Source organism: Myodes glareolus, chromosome 8 (assembly GCF_982192425.1).
Source record: "Myodes glareolus chromosome 8, mMyoGla1.1, whole genome shotgun sequence".
NCBI lineage: Eukaryota > Metazoa > Chordata > Mammalia > Rodentia > Cricetidae > Myodes > Myodes glareolus.
Genome location: NC_142033.1, coordinates 70,080,059 through 70,099,740, shown reverse-complemented (window position 1 = coordinate 70,099,740; position 19,682 = coordinate 70,080,059). Strand labels below are relative to the sequence as shown.

The following is a 19,682-nucleotide window of genomic DNA, read 5'->3' as shown; positions in this document are numbered from 1 at the left end:
GATGAGCACTGGACGCAGCTGAGTTGCGTCCACGTGGGCGCTGAGCCCAGCGGCGAAATCAGGTCAGCGAAGGGTCCCAGACGCTGGTCCCGGACGCTGGCCTCGACCCGCGGCCCCGCCCAACCTCTCTTTGTTCCTCCAGGTCCCGCCCCCCCTGCGTAGTTCCCTCTCCATTGGCTAGAGGGCGGGTTCTTGAGCCTACGGGGGGGCGGGACTCTGGCGAAGGGCGGGGCCTGGCGCGCTTGCGCAGATTCCTCCGGCCACAGCTCACACCGGCTGTCTCTGCGCCGGGCCCCGACAGGGAGGCGATCACTGAGCAGCGCAGGGCCCCGCCCCGGGCTCCATTGTTGAGGCAGCTGGCTCTCCGCGGGCTGCGCTCCTCTCGGCCGCCCTGAGTGCACGAGCCACTAGATCCTGAGGTGAGGCGGCGGCGGCTTTGAACCCAAAAGGGACCAGGTGTCCCAGGATGTCCTCCGGCAAGGTCCTCAGGCAGGGTATCCAGGCCGGGCAGGGTCCCCAGATAGGACTGGGCAGGATAGGGTCCCCGAGGTTCTTCAGGGTGCTAGACAGGGCTGACCAGGGACTCCTGACAGGGCAGAATCTCCCCGGACAGAGCAGGGTCCCTATACAGTACTAGATAGGGTCTCCGGGGCTAAGTAGGGTCCCTGGACAGGACAGAGTCCCCAAGGCTAGGTAGGGTCCCCGAGGCGCTGCACGATCCTCAGACAAGGTTGGAGGGAGTCGGCGGGCAGGGGTGGTTTTCCAGGGATTGGGCATAGATCCTGGCATCGGATACCCAAAGGGCAGACCACGTCTTTGGACTTTCGGGGGCAGTCGCTAGGCTGGACTATGGTCCCTGGCTCGACAGTCGACCGAAGCGGGTCAAACCGAAGCGCTGCAGGGATTGTGGCTGCTGCCTTGTGCTTCGGAGGGACGGGACCCCGAAGGGACCAACGCAGCTGGATCCGAGCATTCGCGAGTCCGTGCGCCCTGGCATTGTCTCGTTGCCGGGTGGCACCAGGGCTCTGCGCCTCTAGGTTCTACGAGTGGGCTCTTTTGGCCCTTCCTCTTATCTGTAACTGGTTGACTGTCACTGAGAGGGACTTGGGAGAAATCCTTGTGTGAGGCCTTTCCTCCCTAGTCCCCTGTGTGGTGGGTGCGTGGACTTAGTGTGTGTGGAAGCTCACGGGTGGAAAGGCTGTTTCTGTCCTGTATTGATACGACTGAGTTCGTGTGTTACTGAGGGTGACAGCGTGGACATGCACGCGTGGGATTCTGATCCCCCCCCGCTAGTGTGTGTGGGTCTTTCCTGTGTCCCATGGCTTGTCAACCCAGGCTTTGCCCACCCAGTCCCAGCCCCCGCTTTGGGTGCACATTTGACACTGGTGTGTCGATGGTATGAGCCAAGTGCGTGTTGGGCGCAATTGGCCTGAAGAGGACCACTGCCACCGGTTCTTTAATGTATTGGTATTGTTCTTGCCCAGTGGAGAGGGGGGCGAGGGAGGGGAGGAAGGAACACGCTGCGCGTGCTCCCGGAGTAGCCTGCCCACGATCCGTGGCCCCTCACCCTGCGGGTCCTTGGGGAGCGTGGGGCTGTCACTGTGCTGGGAGCCGCAGTTCAGCCATGGAGTTTCTTACCCAGGAGCCGTGCTGATTGGAGGGAGTGGAGCCTTTTTGCCCTCTGTTTCTTGATTTCTTCCGTTGAAAAAAAAAATCTGGAAAGCCAGAGTTGTCTTTGTAGCTCCCAGCCAGCGCCTGGCAAGTGGAGAAAACTCTCCCAAGAACTTGGCGGGCTGCAGAGTTCGTTTGAATCAAGAAAATCCACACCCAGGGAACCAAGCCAAAGCAGTTACAGTGGAGATCAGATTTATGAAGGCAGCCCTGGGGTGAGGTCTAGGGAGGGGACCTGATGATGCTGCCCCTCAGGCTGGGCTCTCCTCAGTTACTAACTAAAGTGGAAGCCATTCATTAATTACCGATCAATCATTTAAAATCCACTTTTCATATCTCAGGGATGATGGTGGTGGTGTTGGTGTTGGTGGTGTTGGTGTGTGTGTGTGTGTTGAAGTCAGGATAGTGGTTTTCTGTGGAGGAGAGGGCAGGCAGCAGTTGAAGCAAGGAGTTTCAATAAGCAACATGCAATTTGTTCTAAAAGATAGCCCATGTCTAATAGCAGGGATGCAAAGAAAACTGAGCCATCGTGGCCTCTTGTAAGATCCACACTTAGTCTCTGCCCTTCCACCAGCTCATCTCTGGGTCCTCAGCTCTGGCCAGCCTTTGCCTCTCAGTACTTTCTCCCAGAGACCTCCTGAATTAGTCCTGTCCTTCAGGACCTACCCTGTGAATTAAAGGGACATTGTGAGTTTGGGCCAAAAGTGGTTACTTGTCATAGCTTGAAAAATGCTCTGATAGACACAGACCAAGTCTGAGCCCAGAGCAGGCAGGAGGTAGGGTCAAATGAGAGGTCCTTTTGTCTATACCACAAATCCAGGTATTTTCATGTTGTTTTAAAGCTACAAAGCCTTGACTCTCCAAAGCCATTTAATTTTTTTTTCTGTCTGACTGGGGTGTTTTATGGTGTAGAGTACTTGAACGGAGTTTATTGAGTCTAATTTTGGCCCTGAAGTTGATTTACTGTCTGTTCCCGGGTAGTTTCTTCTCTGTGTTTTAGCCTTCTCACCTTTGAGGGTCTTAAACTAGACAACTTTTTAAGAACGTTCTTGGCCCTTAAACCCTTCATTCTTTTAACCAAATATAGCAGAGGGAAGTTGGCCTGTGGCAAAGGTATAAATACAGGACATATTTGAAAAATGTAGTCTAAAGAACAAGTTACTTCCTTGCGTCTCAGTTTTTTGTTTTTTTAAACAAAGGCTGTGCAAGGGCCAAGAGAAGACTCAGAGTCAGGGGTGCTGGCTGCTTTTGCGGAGGACCTGGGTTTGAGTTCTTACACCCACATGGTCTAGCTCTAGGGTATCCAGCACTGTCTCTGGCCTCCATGGGTATTGCATGCATGTGGTACACAGACACATGGAGGCAAACCACCCATACGCATTAAGTAACAATAAATAAAAACAATTTTTTAAAAATGCTCAGTGTCTGTGATGGGAGCTTGCACTTTTAGGTGTTGTCTTGCATACTTTTTTAAAAAATAAAATTGAATTATATTTTTTGACCTTCTTGAAGATTTACACCTCCTCTCTGTGTGTGTGTGTATGTGTGTGCACACGCTGGGATGCTTTCAGAGGTCAGAAGAGGGGCGTCAGATCCCCTGGATCTGGAATTGCAAGCTGATGTGAGCCTCCTGGTGTAGGTGCTGGGAACCAGACCCCTGCAGGAGCAGCCAGCACTGTTGACCATGAGCTGCCCTCAGTCCCCGTATCACTCTTATTCCCGGGGCATCACTCCAGCCCTTTGCAAACCCTTTATAACTGTGCTTTGTTTGCATCTCATTGTATCATATTCCTCCCTTAATGAAGTCGTTGGGTGTGGATCTGTTTTCAAGAGCATCTGCTGCTCTGTTGTCACATGAAGCCTGCCAACTGTGTGCATTTCCAGGTCCCAGTTTATAGCTGAGATTTTATCTGGGAGACTCTGGAGCAAATGGAACTCCGAGAGTACCCTGAGTAGATACCTTGGACTCTGTCTAAATGTTGAAAGTCTCATTTGATCTTAGTGCATGTAAAAAGAGTCATCAGACATTTAGGGTTAGGAAGAGACGTTCCGGAGCAGAAACCAACCCTTCAGTGCTAGCTCGTGTGTCTATGTGGTGAGGTGGGAATTCGGTGTGTAGTGTTTCTTTTGGCCTGGTGTCTGTCTATAGAAAGGACACAGTTATCTCTGCTACTTCGATAATGACAGGGATTGAAAGTAATGATGGCAATTTCGTCCACGGATGATGCTCCTCACTGCAACATTTACTCAGGATGTATCCCCCTTTTAATTTGAATTTCTTCTGTCTGCTCAGTACTCCACATGATTTGCTGTGCAGGGGAAGTCTACTTTATTTAAAGTCTGCTGGATTTTCTCTGCGGTTTTCTTTCTTTCTGTCTTTCTTTCTTTCTTTCTTTCTTTCTTTCTTTCTTTCTTTCTTTCTTTCTTTCTTTCTTTCTTTCTTCCTTAATATTTAACTTAACCCTAGCCCCCTCAGGCTCATTGTGATGAGTACTTTTTGTCTGTAGCCACGTTGATTTCTGTCCAGATGGAGTGACAGGGCTCTCTGTGGAGAGATTGCACACGGACAGAGTTAGATTTGGACTGTTTCAGTATGGTCCTCTTGCCTGTGTTCACCCTTCACCAAACACATCATGTTGGTTAGGGACCATCTGTCCACACAGTGTCTGGGATAGTTCTGTGACTGCCAGGAGGGTTTAAGCCATGATGTCACTTCCCCTTTTTCTGGAGTTTGATACCTCTGTAATCCATAGCAGTGGACGAGTGACTTTTCTCAGACTGTTTGTCTAGGTCTGTGCTGTCTCTACCACCCAGGGTTTCCTGGGTTACCTCTTCCATCATTAGGTTCCCATGTCTGTTGTCCCAGAACCGTCCTGTGTGCTGACAGGATGTAGATGTCAGTGGCATTAAGGATAACTTCCTGTAGTTCTCCAGGAGGGGACCTGAGTGAGATTTCAGCCCTAACAAGGCTTTGTAAGTCAGGTTCTCGCAGCTTCGGTTCCTTGATCTGTGCAAGCGCATTGGCTCATAGTAATACCCTAAAAACAAGCAACCAACAAACAAAAACAAGGGGATTATTTGGAAGATCCACTGCAATTACAAGATAGAGGTTGTTTTTTTTTTAAGTTTTAAAATACTGTGTTGCCAAAGTTATCAGAGAATGCTGCATCAAGACTCCAGTTCCTCTGCTTCTCTATGGGCAGTCAGTGTTGGGAAACTCACCTTAGCACTCACTGTTTTAAATTCCGAATGATCAGTACCATTTGAGAGACAATTGGGGAAATCATCGAGTCAGAATTCCAGTTTTATATGGTTCATATGAAAACAAATCTCTCTCTCTCTCTCTCTGTGTGTGTGTGTGTGTGTGTGTGTGTGAGAGAGAGAGAGAGAGAGAGAGAGAGACTGAACTTTTGATGGTTTCTGTAATAGTTCAGAGCCACAAGCACATTCCTTTTTGTTTTCATTTTTGTTTACTTGAGACAGGGCTTCCCTGTGTAGCCCTGGCTGTCCTGGAACTCACTCTGTAGACCAGGCTGGCCTTGAACTCAGATATCCACCTGCCTCTGCCTCCCGAGTGCCACCACCACCAGGATTACAAGCTGCTCCTTTTAATGACTGATTTCTTTCTTGATGTTTTGGCTTCTAAGGGACCTTACTGGAGACTGGGGAAGGCAAAGGTCAAGGCAGTCAGAGGCCAAGGCCAGGAAAGCAGCCACTTGTTACAACTCAGTATCCCACTAGTGAGGAGCAAGGGTCAGGCTGGGTCCAGCTCTTGTAACATTGGGCCATTCTCTCCCTAAGACTTCCTGAAAGGTGTACAGTGTCTCAGGCCCAGCTGTCAGCCTGTCCACAGTTCTTCGCCAGCTTCTAATGAACACTCTTGTTGCTCTAGTGTTCTAACAGGAGAACAGAGAGGCTCACAAACTCAGCAGTGGGCTTCAAAGAATTCTGTTCAAAAATGCGAATGCTAGCATGCACCGTCCGATGTGGCATTGACAGACACACAGAATTTCTGTGGTGTGGGGAGGCACAGTGCTGTGGGGAGGCACAGTGCTGTGGCTCAGCACTGTGACCAGTGACTCAGACAGGAAGAAGCAGGCCCAGTCCAGCAGGAGAGCCGGCTTGAACTCCAGCTGAACACAGCCATTCTTTCCTATGGGGGTTGATGCTTCAATTTCCCGGGAACACTGGTATTGCTGGACTTGCGGGGTAAAGGAAAGGCAGTGCATTCTGGGAAACTTAAAGGTTGTAGTGTCCTAGGCAAATCAGAATTCCAGAAATTGGTGATTGTAAGGAAGACTAAGATTTGTTGTTTTGGGTGGAATGTGGCCATCCCTCCCTTTTGTGGTGTGTGTGTGTGCTTGCATGTGTGTGTGTGTGTATGTATGTGTGTGTGTGTGTGTGTGTGTCACTGAAACTGAACCCAGGAAGTTGGGTTTGCTAGGCAAGTGCTTTGCTATTACATGAAATCCTAGCCCCCAGCCCTGCCTCTAGCTTTAAGGAAGTCACTGAATGCCACACTGCTGGCTACTCTAGTTCCCTCATAGCTGATGTCTCCTTATTAGTTTCCTATTGCTGCTCTGACAACAAAGTTAACCGCATCAACGAACACACACACACTCCATCTCACACTGTTCCTGAGAGCAAACTGTCAGGGCAGCGATGCTCAGCTCTAGAAGAGAGTTGCTTCCCAGCTTAATGTGTCATTGGCCATTAAGCGTTCCTTACAGCTGTAGGTGTTGGTTCCCATTTCCCCATCAGCTAGACCATCATTCACTCTGAAAAGCTCTTCCTTCTTCCTTCCTTCCTTCCTTCCTTCCTTCCTTCCTTCCTTCCTTCCTTCCTTCCTTCCTTCCTTCCTCCTTCCTGCCTTCCTGCCTTCCTGCCTTCCTTTCTTCCTTCCTTTGCTGCCACATGTGACCCTCAGATCAGACTGTGGCCTCCTGTCAAAGATGTATGATATCGCTTATGCACATTGCTCTTCTACCCAGAGAAAGTTCCAAAGTTGATCTGAAGGCTGATGTGTTGAAATTGACCACCTACATCACCCAGGAAGAGTCCGTTTGTTATGTATTGTGACAGTCACAGGTTCCGGGGTTTGGGCATGGGTGTTTATGGTGGGTAGTCATTCTGACCACCGAAGTCACTTGGTCCTCTTACTGCAGCATCTTTTGAGTTTGGTTTGTTACTGTCCATTCACAGACGTGTAAACTGAGATACCAATACTTTAAACAAATTGTCAGGGACACAGAGATTCCGTTGTTTTTGTATATATGAGTGTGTGTGTGTGGTGTGTGTGCGCATGTGCACACGTGCTGGAATAGGAAAGCCAGAGGACAACCTTCAGGAGTAGGTTTCCCCTTCCCGTGCTAGGATCTGAGGATCAAACTCAGGTTGTCAGGCTTCTGTAGCAAACCCTTTTACCCTGGAGGCAGAGCAGGATGTCCTGCGTTCCAGGCCTGCCTGGGCTACACTGAGAGTTTGAGGCCAGGTTTCATGGGGAGAAACCCTGTTTCGAAAACAAAGGCATATTGTTCTGACTTTCTGTGGAGGTTTACAGTGTCAGAGGCACATCAGCCATGTACAGCTCGGGTTTGTTTTGGAGAACTGATGTGGCCTGCTGAGCTTAGAGTTTTGCCAGGAAGTCCTTAGAGAGAGTCTGTTGGTGGAAGAAACACCCAGGTGGGGAATTTGGGACCTTGCCTTCTGGAGGGTTAGATGGAGGACCCCTTCTTTCTGGAATGGACTCAGCCTAGCCAGCTCAGCTGTCAGTCACGCTCTAAGGGTCGGCACAACCACTCTTTCAAGATGCAAGGGAAGCCCAGTAAGATAATGCCTGGGTCTCCTTAATGAGGAGTCAATGTGTGCCCTCTGGGCAAGGGGCCACTTGAGAGGGCCACCGAGTGAGTGTAAGACCAAGCATGGCCTTTTTTTGATGGTTTCTCATTTAAGTCCAATTCCCTGCCCGCCACCATCCCTGTGTAGTAAAGGACAGCTCTGCTCTGAAAGGAATTTTATGAAGAACCAGAATCAACCGGAATCTGGGCTGGGGTGTAGCTCAGTAGTAGAGTGCTGGTACACAATGCCCTGAGTCTCACCCTCACCTCTTTTAGAAGAAAATAGTAAGAGTAAAAAAAGCTCCAAACCTTTAAGATCCATTCCGAGTTTGGTGGACTTAGGAATGCCCTGAACTCCTGTGTGAATGTTTTTGCGTGTGGGTGTGTTTCTCCTGGGAGAGGATTTACGACTTTCCACATGTCTTCAGAGTGGCTGGGCTCCCTAAAGTTTAGGAATGCACACTTAGTACTATCGTCTTGTCGGTCAAGTCTCAGATTTTTGTTTAAACATTAAATACCCATTTTAAACACAGTTACACAAGCACACAGTTTTAAGAGTCAAAAGTTCTTCAAAGCTTAAAACAAAAACATAGCAGTCAACCCTACCCTTGTCCACCCAGCTCTGATCCCTAGGGGCCATCACTTTGAATGTTTTAGCAGAGAAGGGGAGGGAGAGAGGGGAGAGGAGAGAAGCAGGGAGAGAGGGAGAGAGGAGAGGGACAGAAGCAGGAAGTGGGAGCAGGGAGAGAGAGGGAGAGCATGTGAGGGTGTGACTGTGGAAGGGGAGGATTTAGGTCACCCCCTGCCCCCAACTCCTGATCCCTACTTCTTTGCCCTCCATTCTCTTAAGTATAGTCTTGTGATAGCTCTGTGGAGTAAGAAATGCAGACTTGGTTCTTGTTTCAATTCTTGGTTCAGAGCGATGGAGGGGATAGGAACAGCTTCCCTTCTAATACTCGGTCTCAGTGCCCAAAGCATCCAAGGATCTTGGCATTAGTGGAGCCATAGGATTGCATAACCATGAGATGACAGGACAGCTTCAGGCTTGGGGCTGCCTGCCAGGAGCTTCAGGGCAGGATGAGGGTGGAGAATCTCAGTCCCACCCCCAGCCTCTGGGGAGCACGGGTCTAGAGGCTGAGCTAATCAGCCATGGCCAGTGTTGTAACCAGTTAGCCTCTACATTGGAACCTCTACTAGAGTCCAACACTGGGCTTGCCAAGCTTGGGCTCACCTGCTGTAGATGTCTGGGAACAACAGGGAGGTCGCTGTGCCCAGGGAGTCATTGTGTGTATTCCTTTTCAGGAAGAATTTCCCAACTTTTTTTCTCTAGATCCTGTATAAAGTTTTTTATTATGTTTTTTTTTGTTTTGTTTTGTTTTTTTTTTTTGTTTGTTTTTCGAGACAGGGTTTCTCTGTATAACAGTTCTGGCTGTCATGGAACTTGCTTTGTGACCAGGCTGGCCTTGAACTCACAGAGATCCTACCTCTGCCTCCCAAGTGCTGAGATTAAACACCACCTGACCATATTATTATGTTTTAAATTTTGAAACTCCTATAGTCCTTGAGATACGTGGTTATACATACACACACAGGCACATGCATGCATACTATACTGGTTCCAAAGATGTAGTTAGATTCTTTAAAAGCTATTTTATTTTGTAAGTTGCATGTAAAATGTCTACATTTTTAATGTAGCCATAGTATGGTCACCTCCTCTTTGCAGCTCCTTCTGTGACCTTTGTTGTTGGTACAAAGGTTTCTGTGAAGTTTGTGGCTCTGAAGGGTTCTTCCTGATGTGTGTGCAGCCTGGGATTCAGTGATGCTGGAAACAGAACACAGTGCTCAGTGTGGCTGGAGAGATGGCTTAGTGGCTAAGAGCACTTGCTGCTGTTGCAGAGGATGGAATTTAGTTCCCAGAATGCAGATGGTGGCTCACAACCATCTGTAACTCTACTTCTAGGGGACCTCAAATCCTCTTCTGGCCCCTGCCAGTACCGGACACAAACGTGATGCCCAGACTAACAATGCAGACAGTTTTGGTATTTTTCTATTGCTGTGATAAAGCACCAGGAACAAGGCAATGTAGAGACCAGTGGTTCTCAACCTTCCTAATCTTGCAGCCCTTCATACAGTCCCTCGTGTTGTGGGGACTCCCAACCATAAAGTTATTTTCATTGCTACTTCATCGCTGTACTTTTGCCACTGTTATGAATCGTAATGTAAATATCTGATAGGGAGGACATCTGATTGGTGATCCCTGTGAAAGGGTCCTGCAACCCCAAAGGGGTCGCGACTCACAGGTTGAGAACCAATGCTATAGAAACAAGCATTTATTTGGGTTTAGGTTTCCAGAGGGCTAAGAGGCCATAATAGTAGGGAAGCCTGGAAGCAAGTGGCAGGCATGGCAGCTGGAGTAGGAGGCTGAGAGCTCACTTCCTTACCTCAACTGCAGTGTGAAGTCGCATGCGAACTGGAAGAAGCATGGGACTTTAGATCTCAAAGTCTGCCTTCAATGACATACTTCCTCCAGCAAGCCTGTTCCCCTTAATGCTCCCAAACAGTGCCACCAATTGGGGATCAAATGTTTAAATGCCCAAGACTATTGATGGAGGCATTTCTCATTCAAACTGCTACACAGGCAAAACGGTCATACACATAAAATGAAAATGCAATCATTTTCAAAAGGAACACAGACACTCTGACGCAGTGAGAAGGCACTTATGTGACTGAGAGTGACATGGGTTTGTGACTAACTTTCTTTTTTTGTTTGAGTCAGGGTCTTGTAGAGCCCAGGTTGGCCTCCAACTTGTTATGTAGGCCAACCTGGCCTTATTCCTGATATTCCTGTCTCTGCTTCCCGAATGGGGGTGTAGTGGGTGTGTACCACCGTGCTGGGCTGACTCTCATTTATCTCTGATTCTAACTCTTCTTAGCATAGACATTTATCATAGACATTTATCGTAGATTGGCTCTTGTATGTCATCAGATAATAAAAGAATCAGTGTGTTGTTCACTTACAGGCACTTTTTTTTTTTCCTCCTTTTGTTTTGCTATTTTAGGCATTATTGAAAGGCGGGGACTGGACCTTGTGCCCATCCCCATGCTAATGCCGAATCCCTAACACCAGTGTGATGGATGTCACTAGCAGGTGGGGGCTCTGCTAATCAAGGTCTAGATGAGGTGGAGAGGGGTTTCTGATGAGGTCAGTTCCCTGATGACAAGAGACACAAGACAGCATTATCTGCTCCATCCTTGACACATGAGGAAGATGTCTGTCTTCAGGGCGGAAAGAGTGGCCTCACCAGGAGCCAGATCTTGGCTATCTCAGCTTCCAGATGCCGTGAAATAGACTTCTGTTGCTCAGCCACCCTGAGTGTGAGAGTTTGCTTGGCAGCTGGCAGACGGATATAGACAGGGTTCTAGAATATTGATAGTGCCCTAAAAATAGATACAGCTTTACATTCTTTTGTCTATACAGATGGCAGAGTGAAACCAGGCTCCCTGCATCAGACAGCTTCCTGTCTTCTCATTTCCCATTGATGATCTACAGTTGAGTCATTCGTGGCGTGATTTGTGCGTGCGTGGTGTGTGTCTAGCATCCGTCAGTCTCTTCCACTGTTAAGGTGCCGAGTAGAGTCTCAAGCCTGCTTCAAGGCTCATAATCTGGGTGCAGACTCCCAGTTAGCGTCCAGTTAGTTAACTCCCAGTTAGTTACCCTCATCAACTCATAATTGAGCCGGTAGCATCAACTTTTTTTCCAAAGCACTTAGTGTCTTGTGCTTTTCAGTGTCCCTGTCCTGGCGTGTGCTGTTTCTGCCCATTCTTCCTTTACCACCGTTCACACCTTCAAGAACTGTCTTTCAGCATGGCTCTGCGATGTCCAGTCAGAGCTGCCTCTGAGCACAGCCCTCAACAGTGCCCCTTTCGACAGCACTTTCCCCTGACCTTGACTAGTGCGTTGCTTGTGAGGCAGTATTAGGTTTTGTAATTACGATAAAGATTGACTCTTGTGTCGAATGCCTTGACTCTAAGCAGTGCAGCAGTATTCTCAGGGCCTTTTCTTGGCTGCTCTTGAACCCTTGCTGCTTCCTTTCGAATGCATCCAGACGTCTGCATTCAGCTGAGCATTCATAGATGAGTGTGTTCATTCACAGTATTACTGTAGAGTTGCGCTGTCTCCCTGGACCATCCTGGAACGGTCATTCCCACTCTTCTGGGATAACAAGCTGTACTGTGTTGTTCCTAGTTCTCATGGATTTTCATGGCTATGTCCTAGGTGTGAAATCAAAGGATGCACACATGCACAATTTTGATTGGCACACATGGATTCCCTTTATCAGGTTCTGTTTTATTCTCAAAATGTGTGACTGCCTGTTTCCTATTCCTTGGTCAAATGTTTTATTCTTTGATATTTTGCAGTTGGAAAAATTAGATAATTCAATTATTTGTTGGGTCTCATAGTACGTGTTAGACTAGGACCTGAGTTTGTCTTATAATTTCAGAGTTTGTCCACCTCCTGAGTACTACTGTGAGCTCAGTAGTACTATAAATTGACGTATTGCCCTGATGGACAATAACTGTTGAGTTTAATTTCTCTTAGATTTTTTCACTTATTTATTGTGCATGTATTCGTGGATGTGTGTGTGTTTGTGTGTGTGTGTGCATGTGTACATGCACATGTGGAGATCAAAGGTCAACCCCGGGTGTTTCTCAGGAGCCGTCCAATTTATTTTCAGAGATAAGGTCCCTCATTGAACCTGGAGCTCACTGATTTGGCCAGGCTGTCTGGCCTCCAAGCCCCAGGGATCCTCTGGTCTCTACCCCAAGTGCTGGGATTGTAAGAGAGCACCATCGCCTGAGTCTTTATGTTGTTGCTGGAGATGGAACTGTGTCCTGCTTGTGTGGCAAGCACACTGAATGAGCTGTTCCCCCTCTTCTCTTCTAAAGTGCAAACTTTTTTTTTTTCTGGAAGGGAATTTCAGATCCAGGGGATTTTAAAAAATAAACATTAGGTACAGACCTGAAAAACGCACTTCTGATAACTAGACACTGGGGTTGAGACACCTGTCAGTGCTGGGGTACCAGTGCCTGGGGCTCTCCAGCTCTGAGAAGTCTTTCTGAAATATTAGGCCTGCACTAGTGGCTGCTGCTTGCCCTGCAGGCTTCGTGGTGCAGCCCCTGTATGAAATGCATGACATCAGTTTTTGCCTGAGTATTTATAGTAACTGGGGCCAGCTCCATGGGTCACTTTTGTGCTGTAGATTCTTGGGGGAAATTATCTACAGCTCTCCTGTCTAAGGCACATTGCTTATGTCAAGGTATTGTTGATTTTTTACACATTGTCAAAGAGATGGCCCAGGTAGGTGAAGTTGGTAGTGAGGAGGATGGGTGTTGTGAGGTGTCCCTCAGTCCACTCTCTCTCCTCCAAAACCATCTCTTCCCATGCTTTAAAAAAACTTTTTTTTTCCTACTGGGTGGTGGTGGTGCATGCCTTTAATCCAACGGGGGCAGAGGCAGACAGATCTCTGTGAGTTGGAGGTCAGCCTGGTCTACAGAGTAAGTTCCAGGACAGCCAGGATTGTTTTACAGAGAAACCCTGTCTTGAAAAAAAAAATTCTCAAGTTAAAAATCAAACAACCATTTGGTTATTTTATATTCTCTTTGCTGATTATCTAAACAGAACGCCAGGAAGCTTCTATGTGGTTCCAGTTGAGACGCTGACTTCTATACTCACCCTGTCTTGTCATTCTCCCTGCCAGGCTTCTAGTCCATCTGAGGCAAGTGGCATTTATTCTGATAGCAATGAGGCAGTGTATCCTTGTGGTTAAAGGAACTTCCATAGTCAGCTCCATGGTCAACAAGCGACACAGTAGACACAGAAGGATGGAATCTGACAGGTCCTGATCCCCAGCGGCCTCTTTCATCCATACAGGTGGAGGCTCGGCTGACAGTGAGGTAGCCAGTGTTTGGAGGCAGGCTGAAGTGAAATACACACATCACTCTAGATAGTTGTGCACTAGATAGTTGTGCACTAGATAGTTGTGCACTGGTCACTGCTGACCTTTCCTTCTGCAGTGTTGACACCGAGCCCCTCTGTCTGCAGAGAGTGTGAAGCACCTGAACGAATGCTCAAAGTTCAGCCGCACAGTTTGTAATGCAGAGACACCCTTCTGGAAGCAGCTCATTGTGATGGCTTCTGTGCGTTAAGTGGGAAATAAATGCACATGCTTGTTAAGGGACTACAGGGGCAGATACATCTGGGAAGAAAAAAATTACAAATAATGTATTGGCTAGAGGGTTAGTATATATAGCACATAAAGAACTCTCCAAATTCAACAGTGAAACCATTCAGCTAGAAAATGTTTAAAAAAAAATGGAGAGGTGGTTTACCAAAGAGGAATGTGCAGGTAACCAATAAGTACACAAAAGACAGCCAGCATGGGCTGGGGATCTATGTCAGTGGAGAGTCCTTGCCTAGTATGTGTGAGGCTCTCTGGGTTTAAAACTGCAGAAAAACCCCAAATCACAACAACAGTATCAAACCTGTCCACAGTTAGAAATCACTAAAATAGTTGGGCAGTAGTGGTGGCGTGCCTTTAATCCCAGCACTCGGGAGGCAGATCTCTGTGAGTTCGAGAACAGCCTGGTCTACAAGAACTAGTTCCAGGATGGGCTCCAAAGCTACAGAGAAACCGTGTCTCGAAAAGAAAAAAAACAAAAAAGAAAAAAAAAAGAAATCACTAAAATAAAAAATAGAAAAAATAGTAAGCAAATGCTGTGTGAAGCTGAGTCAAAGGGGCTGGTGGGAAAGGAAAGTGGGGCGGTCCTCCAAAGACGTGTTGGCAGTCTCTCAGAAGCTAATCCGGGAGTTGTATGAATGGGCAGTTGCTCTTGAGGATATTTATCTCCGAGGAAAGAAAACATGGTCTCTCCAAACCCGTTCGTGTATGTACATGTTACATGTAGTAGTTTTATTCCAGAAGCATCAGGATGTCATTCAAGGGTAATGGCGAGACCAAACATCCATGGTCCATGTGCATGGCGGATGGGAGATGAGTTGAGTTCTCCAGTCTTTCAAGCCTCTGTCATTCGTTTTAATTATGCATGTGTGCACGTGCGTACATCTGAGTGTGTATGTGCACGTGAGTGTAGGTGCTGTCTGAGGAGGCCGGAGCGGTCAGATCCTCCGGCCCTGGAATTGTAGGTGGTTGTGAGCTGCGTGGCATGGGTGCTGGGACCTGAACTCGGGTCCCAGTAAGAACAGTATGTGCCTTTCACCTCTGGGCCGTCTCACCAAGGATGCATTGTCCTTTCTACCCCCGTTCATCTCTGTGTTTGATGGGACTTCATGTCACCTTTCCTCAAGCACACCTTTCTGAGGGACACACGTGGCTGTGAGAGTTGGTGCCTCTGTCCCTCCCCCTCAGCAATCCTTCTCATGCCCCTCTCCCCACTGCATTAGAACGATCTGTCCAAGACACAAATAAAGGGACCTTGGAAAGTGGCCTATGCACTTTCCAGATACTGCCGGAAATTCATAAGTTGCTTTCTGTGAGGAAGCTGGAAGACATGTGAGAGATTTCTGTTTGCATTTTAAGGTCAGGGAAGACTCCCAGCCCCACAGGGATTGTGTGGCACACTGGCTGAAGTATTGGCTCCAGAGTCAAAAGATCTTTATGTCTTGCTTCTAACAAGAGGGGGGTTTTTGGGAAGCTCACTGAATTTTTGTGAATTTGGTGTTTTTAATTTTAAAGTTACTTTATTTTTAACTCGTGCGCACGTGTGTGTGTGTGTGTGTGTGTGTGTGTGTGTGTGTGTGTGCACTGCATCTGAACGCAATGCCTTCAGTGGTAAGAAGAGGGTATTGGGTCCCCATGGAGCTGGAGTTCCAAGCACTGTGAGGCATCACTAGTGGGCGCTGGGAACTGAACTTGGGTCTTCTACAAGAGCAGGAAGTGCTCTGAACTGCTGAGCACTCTTGGTTTTATTCTCAATGCAACTGGAGCTGATGAAGCAGTATGTCCCGCAAGGTCCCAGGGAGAGCAGGTGAGATATGCTGTGATACTGCTCCACAGCCTCTGGGGAATACAGCTGTGTCAACAACGTTTCTGGAACGTGAAGAAGGCACATCTGTAATTCTGTCTGAAGACCTGAAAGGTACGGGGTGGTCATGCCTGTGACCCCCTGGGTGAGGTCTAGCCTGAGGCAGCCCACTTAGGTCTTCACAGCAAGCTGCACAAAGCTGAGACACCTGCCCCACGGTGCAGCTGTGGGAAGGAGGCACAAGCTCCTGCCTGCATGTGGTGGGGTGTCTCCAGTGGGGAGGGGCAGGAATGCACATTGTGCCCTGCAGAAAACAGCCCTCTCAGCTCCCTGCCCTCCAGGCAGTCTCCTCTCCTAAGAAGGAGGACAGGAGAGAGAGAGAGAGAGAGAGAGAGAGAGAGAGAGAGAGAGAGAGAGAGAGAGAAAGAGAGAGGAGTCAGTTTTTGGTAACCTGCCAAAGCCTTCCTCGGCCAGTCTGTTCACAGAGTGACCTGCATGACAAGTAGAAGACTGTGAGACGCAGATGGAGCCTGTCGGCTCAGTGCTTTCTGGCTTTTGTGGCCTCAGAGCAGCCAGCGACAGGGCTGCCAGCGTGTTGGCTTTCTGGGGAATGCTGGGTCAGCCAAGAGACTGAGACAATGAAAGGAACATAGGGGACAGGGAGTGGGGTAGGGTGGCATCCAGGGAGACACCGGAGCCCTCTCTTCTTATATTAATACATGTCTTAGCCAACCCAAGCACCATCCATTACAGTCCCCGACAGCAAAGGACCTCTAGAAAGATCAGCGATGCAGGAGCAAGGTTTACAAAATGAAGGCTTGAATTGCTAATTGTGGAACACGTGCAGGTGTGAAACACCTTAATGTTCTCTCAGCTGGCGTGTGTGTGTGTGTGTGTGTGTGTGTGTGTGTGTGTGTGTGTTTCTACTTCCTTTTCCATCTCCTAAGAATGGACAAAGTGACTCTTCACTTACTTCCCTGGTCGGTGGCTGGGATTCCTTTAATAACCTCTCTGTTCTGAGGTGGACTCTGCAGCTACAGTACCCTCAGCTTTCTGGTTTGTGCCCTCCTTTCTCAGTCCCGGGGCTCAGAGCAGAGCCAGCGGTGACACGGAGGGAGTAGAGCAAGCAGAGCTGTCTTGCTTTGTGCTGCTGTGTTCTCCATCCCCACCCATTTTAAAAAGGGAGCCCCAAACCCTTGGTGTGCTTTGGGGTAAGTGTAGGCAGCTGCACACGAATGCATGTGGTTCAGACATGAATTTCCTCTCAGAATTCCCCGGGCTCAGTTAGTCCCTAGGCTTCTGGCAGGGAGAATCAGGAAGTATTCTGTGTAGAAGTCTACACCCAAATCTCTGTTCACCTGTGAGTTTATTTGGCTTGGCCTGGCATAAGTCGGAGATCTTGGTTTCTTTATCCAAAAGAAGAGAGCAAACACTCCCATGTTGTCAAGGGTAGAGGCTGCCTTGTCTGAGCCATTCTCTAGTGCTCAGAATCTCAATGAGTATGTTGAGCTGGGCCAAGTGTGCGAGCACCTGGGACAAGGGCTTGCAACCCTGTCTGCCTCTGGGGGTTTCTGAGAAAAGCATGCTTGCTTATATCCCAGGCCAACTGAGGTAGAATCTTGGGCGAGGAGTGTAGGGAGCGGTTGCTTTGAAGATCTCTGTACGACAGAGACTGAGAATCTTGGTCTGAGGTGAACTGCTGTCACTGGTAGACAACGCTGCTGATGCTACCTCTCTCCAGCTGTGCCTTCTTTCAAATCATGCCAGCATCATGCAGACAACATGGGAACAGCTTGCCACTCCATCCTACTGGATTCTTCCACGAGCATATTCATTGACCTTCACTCTGTTCTGACCCCTCTCCCCTCTCTCTATGGAGGAGAAAGTTGATAGTTAATTTTGCAGGACTACCGTACATCTCATTCCAATGGGGCAGGATAGCCTTGAGTATGTATGAAGTACTCAGCAAGTGTTTACTGCACTCTTGTCCCCCCGGGACTGTGTGGGATGTTTCAGAAACAGCAATACTTTCTTAGCAAGGGCTGGTCCTCAGCCTCGCCAAATGCTGTGTAACTTTAGGCCAATGTTTAAGTTAATCTACACCTAAGTGGCTTCCCCTATGAAAGGGATAGCGAGCTGTTGCTGTCCAACAGGACTGTCTGAGGTTTTCTATGCAAATGTATATAAACGACTCAACTCAGTGCCAGCCCTGGAAGCCCTCAGTGACGGTATCATGGCCCCACCACCCTTGTCATCCTTGTCATTTTCCAACATAAATATTGAGAATTGGTTTTCGTTTTCTTTTCTTTCTGTTGCTGTGATGAACACCACGAGCAAAAGCAACCTGAGGAGGAAAGGCATTTGTTTGGCTGTCACTTCCAGGTTAAAACTTGTCACAGCGGGAAGTCAGGGCAGGACCTAGAACAGAAAGCATGGAGGATGCTGCCTCCTAGGTCCTCGCTGGCTCACAATCAGATGTCTTTCTTCCACAGCCCAGACACACGTGCCTAGGGATGGTGCTACCCACGTTGTGCTGGGCCCTCCCATATCTATCATAAATCAAGGCAGCCTCTCTCAGACGCAGCAATAAACCAATTGTATTGAGGCAATCAAATGAGATTCCTTCTTCCTAGGTGTCTTTAGCTTGTGTCAAGTTGGCAATAAAACCAAACAGGTCAGAGGAAATAAACTTGTCAACGATAACACATTCTTAGCTCTTGAAACCCACATATTTTTATTTTAGATTTTAACTGGTAGCCTTAATTTACTACTAAAATATTGTTCCCTGGGATACTTGAATTTCAAATGAATATATCCAAAGGATTTTTATAGTTGGGCCATTGCTACTAAAAGCTGATTTTAACCTTCGTGAATGGGCAGCCTGCTGTTTGGTCCATTGCTTTGCTTTCTTCTCCTGAATTCCATGCTGTGAGCTCCATGACCATTGTCTTAGTTGACGTTCTATTTCTGTGAAGAGACACCATGACCATGCAACTCTTTTTTGTGTTGGGGGTAGGGGGTTGAGACAGGGTTTCCCTGTGCAGCTTTGGAGCCTGTCCTGGAACACGCTCTGTAGACCAGGCTGGCTTTGAACTCACAGAGATCCACCTGCCTCCTGAGTGCTGGGATTAAAGGTGTGTGCCACCACTGCATGGCAACTCTTAGAAAGAAAAATATGGAATGGGGGCTGGTTTACAGTTTCAGAGCTTTTGTCTGTTATCATCATGGTGGGAAGCATGGCGGCACACAGGCAGACGTGGTGCTGGAGAGGCAGCTGAGAGTTCTACATTCTGATTGGACATCAGGAAGAAGAAAAAGAGACATTGGGACTGGCTTGAGCATTTGAAACGTCAAAACCCACCCTCAGGGACATACTTCCTCCAGCAAGGCCACACCTGCTCGAACAAAGCCACACCTCCTAATCCCTATCAAGCAGCACTATTCTCTAATGACCAAGCATATCTATATCTATGAGCCTCTGGCGGCAATTCCTAGTCAAACCACCACAAACATGATTCCTGGAACCAAGGGAGCCAACTGAGAGCAGCATCCTCAGCTACTTTAGGTACATGCTTCCTTGCAGCCCTTCAGTGGCGTTCTCTAGGTGCTGCCCAGCACAGGTGGGTGCTCCTCATCCAGCCTCACCCCCTCATTCTATTAACTCTTTCATCAGCCTCTTTCTCTTTTTTTCCTCCCTAGCCTACCACTTCTTCTTGAGCAGGGATCGTTGTTCTTGTCAGTGCTGAGTCCCCAGCATCTAGCAACCGCCAGTATGTCTTATAGACTCTCCACACATCTGACTTCATGTTCTCGCAGAGGAAAGGAAAGCCTCAAGTGATGCTACAGTGATAAAATGCAGCCAGGTGCAGTGTTTGGGATGCATAGGTCTTTCCACAGGTGCCGGTTGACCTGTTGAATGACGGTGGCATGGGAGGGATGGTCTGTGCTCACTCCTTCCCTCCTTCGTTAGAAGTAGTGCAGTGTCCTGGCACAAGCCAGAGTCTGGTGCCTCACTGCTGAGTTTGACTCTATCCTGAAGCCAGGCTGTTCCTTTTATTACATGGGCATTGTATGCTCAGCTGTGGAGGGGAGGTTGTGTATGCGATTTGTAAGGCTCCTTTCGCTCTTCAA

The 19,682-nt window shown here is 48.2% G+C and overlaps 1 protein-coding gene across 1 annotated transcript in view; it reads left to right on the top strand.

The window, feature by feature from the left end:
- The first annotated feature begins 263 nt into the window (after positions 1-263).
- Positions 264-19,682, top strand: part of Afap1 (actin filament associated protein 1) — a 112,024-nt gene continuing 92,605 nt past the window's right edge. Inside the window, exon 1 of the mRNA XM_048414934.3 lies at positions 264-419. The gene's annotated coding sequence lies outside the window, so the exon portion shown is untranslated. The remainder of the gene's footprint in view (positions 420-19,682) is intronic.